Raw genomic sequence first — 4,607 nt, 5'->3', positions numbered from 1 at the left:
CAGCGTGGACGTGAACCGTATGTGCAGTTGACGGACTTTGAGCGAGGGCGTATAGTGGGCATGCGGGAGGCCGGGTGGACGTACCGCCGAATTGCTCAACACGTGGGGCGTGAGGTCTCCACAGTACATCGATGTTGTCGCCAGTGGTCGGCGGAAGGTGCACGTGCCCGTCGACCTGGGACCGGACCGCAGCGACGCACGGATGCACGCCAAGACCGTAGGATCCTACGCAGTGCCGTAGGGGACCGCACCGCCACTTCCCAGCAAATTAGGGACACTGTTGCTCCTGGGGTATCGGCGAGGACCATTCGCAACCGTCTCCATGAAGCTGGGCTACGGTCCCGCACACCGTTAGGCCGTCTTCCGCTCACGCCCCAACATCGTGCAGCCCGCCTCCAGTGGTGTCGCGACAGGCGTGAATGGAGGGACGAATGGAGACGTGTCGTCTTCAGCGATGAGAGTCGCTTCTGCCTTGGTGCCAATGATGGTCGTATGCGTGTTTGGCGCCGTGCAGGTGAGCGCCACAATCAGGACTGCATACGACCGAGGCACACAGGGCCAACACCCGGCATCATGGTGTGGGGAGCGATCTCCTACACTGGCCGTACACCACTGGTGATCGTCGAGGGGACACTGAATAGTGCACGGTACATCCAAACCGTCATCGAACCCATCGTTCTACCATTCCTAGACCGGCAAGGGAACTTGCTGTTCCAACAGGACAATGCACGTCCGCATGTATCCCGTGCCACACAACGTGCTCTAGAAGGTGTAAGTCAACTACTCTGGCCAGCAAGATCTCCGGATCTGTCCCCCATTGAGCATGTTTGGGACTGGATGAAGCGTCGTCTCACGCGGTCTGCACGTCCAGCACGAACGCTGGTCCCACTGAGGCGCCAGGTGGAAATGGCATGGCAAGCCGTTCCACAGGACTACATCCAGCATCTCTACGATCGTCTCCATGGGAGAATAGCAGCCTGCATTGCTGCGAAAGGTGGATATACACTGTACTAGTGCCGACATTGTGCATGCTCTGTTGCCTGTGTCTATGTGCCTGTGGTTCTGTCAGTGTGATCATGTGATGTATCTGACCCCAGGAATGTGTCAATAAAGTTTCCCCTTCCTGGGACGATGAATTCACGGTGTTCTTATTTCAATTTCCAGGAGTGTATTTCATGCCTGAGTAACGTTCGAGTGAACGAAATACATCAGGCTAAAATTATGCTTATCGTGGTATTCAGATGACCGAGTAACAAAATTCCGAAACTCTAACAAAGAAATTCCTCATCACGCCTTGAAGAACTCTTCTAACACGACTTTTAGTTTGTTCCGTCGTAACTTCCGTCCATTGTCCTAATTATTTAAATCTATGTGCGTTAGTGGAAATCAGTGTACTGCAATTTTTATGCATCCTGCCCTACTGATTATATTTTCGTAATCAGTTTATGCATATATAAGCCTAATTCGAACAAAAAAAATACTACACGTTCCTCGATTAGAGTACATTGAAAGCACCTGAAATATAACTCTTTCAAAGGCTTTTCACAAGGTATGCAAAAAAGAAGATTCGTAACGAAATAATTCTTGATTTAGCACAGTATTATTGAAATTTAGTGAAGAGTCATCTAAATTAACTAAGTAATACCAAATGTTCGTTACAAGTTTGCTTCAAGAGCAAATCGTCGTAGATGAAGCCTATTGACAAAATGAGGTGCTACATTTTGTTAGTCATAATTCACTCACATTGACATACTAAATTTGGCCTTACAGAATTTTACTTCTCGTACATTACTACCTCTACAGGAGAAAACTAAAATATATACTGCACGTAAAAATAAAAGTATAATCATATCTTGATTATGTGAACCTCACTTTCCCGACGGCAGCAGTGGATCGCGCCACCGCGTATTTGAAAGCTCCAGTAACGCTATTATTTATGCATGCAGTGCTGACTGAACAAACAGGCCGGACGTTGTAATACATAATTACTCCTCTTATCGAGATACGCTTTTAATGAAATCTGAACATCATTTATTTTGCGAGCGAAATTCGTCGAAATTAAAATTATATTTCGGGAAAATTACTGTTTCACGTCCCTTTTCGCTGATTAAACTCTGCAGGTGTTAGTACAAGAATTAATTTGAATCGTCAAAATTCAGTGTTTGTAGAGCTACACTAATATTGATGGTTGCGGCGTAACAGATATTAAAGTAGATTAATAACATGACAGAAAAGTTATCACGGAATATTCACAGTGTTGAGTCATTTTATCGTCATGAAGAGTTGTTTAAACAAGGCTCGTAGCACTTTCCTAGAGGGACGTGTCCCCCTTACAACAAGCGCCATTATGAGTGTTCATCCTCTAAATACTGAACGCTTCTGTATCTGCGCAAGAATAAGTGAGCGTCAATGCGCTTACTCATTACGTACAAGGTTTTCAAAGATCTTTTCTTTTTAGTGCTTCTCTGGCTCCTTCCACCAGTCCTCTCGCATCTCTTACCTAACTGAGATTGCTATTGATCTTCCTCTCCTTTGATAACTCACGACAATAACGTCTGTTTACTGCTTACCAGATTAAGCCGACCTAGGATGCGAAACAGATAAATCCACTGGACTTGTACGGAGCTAGTTCAGATCCCAGTCCGTTAAGTTTTAAGCTTTCTGCGCATTTAATAAATTATTCAGACGAACGCTGCGTCTTTTAAGACCAGAACTTATTAGCATATAAAAGGTGTCTCCAAGCTGATGGTGGTGGTGGTGGTGGTGGTGGTGGTGGTGGTGGTGGTAATGAGGATAATGATGACGATTGAGATTATACGAACCTCCATGCCTCACTTTGTTTCGACGAATCCTGGCCGGGGAACGTCTAATTCAGAGCTACGAAGCCAAACATGCTGTGACGTAAACCTGTCAATGGTGTTCGACATTCTCCGATTAGTTATCGGTATGGTCTAACTGACTGATTTATTATGCACTCAATTTCAAATATTTTAGCTCTCCTAAACTACAGGCTTTCGTATGAGTGATAGTCTTCCATAATGGTCTGTAAATCTGCAGTATTTGTTTATCAGCAGAAGTGTACAGTTTTCTTCTTTGTGAATTGATTCGGGATTTCTTTGCAGAAAGAACTTAGCACGTCGTTTTTAATCTAACAAAATCGACATGTAGAGGTAACTTCAGGAGAGCCCATAGGAGTGTGATTACGAACGTTACTGTTGACAAATATATGAATGATATAGTGGATAACGTTGGAAGCTTAGTTAGGTTTTCTTGAACGCTGCGGTTCTCTGTAGGAACACTCTACCAAAACGCTAGAAGACCTGTAGAGGATCGACTTTTGGCGCAAGGTCTGGGAGCTGACTCTGAACGCAAATAAATACAAATCCACTACTTTTCGTTTAAATTACTGGCGGCGTATCATAGGAAACACTTGACTCTCGTTAAATATGTAGGAAAAATCATCCGGAACGAGCTAATGCGAAATGGCAACATAAAAAAAATAGTAAAAAGTCATATGCTAGGCTGAGAATCGTTGAGAGACTAAAACACGTGATTCGTCCACCAGGGAAGAATGCTCGACCGGTTTTTGAGTACTGCGAATACGTTTGGGACCATTATTAGCTAGGACTAATGGGCAACATTCAAGATGAACATAATAATCCCAATCCCAAAGAAAGCAGGTGTTGACAGATGTGAAAATTACCGAACTATCAGTTTAATAACTCACAGCTGCAAAATACTAACGCGAATTCTTTACAGATGAATGGAAAAACTGATAGAAGCCGACCTCGGGGAAGATCAGTTCGGATTCCGTAGAAATATTGGAACACGTGAGGCAATACTGACACTACGACTTATCTTAGAAGAAAGATTAAGGAAAGGCAAACCTACGTTTCTAGCATTTGTAGACTTAGAGAAAGCTTTTGACAATGTTGATTGGAATACTGTCTTTCAAATTCTGAAGGTGGCAGGGGTAAAATACAGAGAGCGAAAGGCTATCTACAATGTGTACAGAAAGCAGATGGCATTAATAAGTTGAGGGGTATGAAAGGGAAGCAGTGGTTGGGAAGGGAGTGAGACAGGCTTGTAGCCTCTCCCCGATGTTATTCAATCTGTATATTGAGCAAGCAGTAAAGGAAACAAAAGAAAAATTTGGAGTAGGTATTAAAATCCATGGAGAAGAAATAAAAACTTTGAGGTTCGCCGATGACATTATAATTCTGTCAGAGACAGCAAAGGACTTAGAAAAGCAGTTGAACGGAATGGATTGTGTCTTGAAAGGAGGGTATAAGATGAACATCAACAAAAGCAAAACGAGGATAATAAAATGTAGTCGAATTAAGTCGGGTGATGCTGAGGGAATTAGATTAGGAAATGAGACACTTAAGGTACTAAAGGAGTTTTGCTATTTGGGGAGCAAAATAACTGATGATGGTAGAAGTAGAGAGGATATAAAATGTAGACTGGCAATGGCAAGGAAATCGTTTCTGAAGAAGAGGAATTTGTTACCATCGAGTATAAATTTAAGTGTCAGGAAGTCGTTTCTGAAAGTATTTGTATGGAGTGTGGCCATGTATGGAAGTGAAACGGGACGATAAATACCTTAG

Source organism: Schistocerca nitens, chromosome 6 (genome assembly GCF_023898315.1).
Source record: "Schistocerca nitens isolate TAMUIC-IGC-003100 chromosome 6, iqSchNite1.1, whole genome shotgun sequence".
In the NCBI taxonomy this organism is placed as follows: domain Eukaryota; kingdom Metazoa; phylum Arthropoda; class Insecta; order Orthoptera; family Acrididae; genus Schistocerca; species Schistocerca nitens.
The sequence above is the reverse complement of the archived record's forward strand: the minus strand, read 5'-3'. Positions refer to the sequence as shown.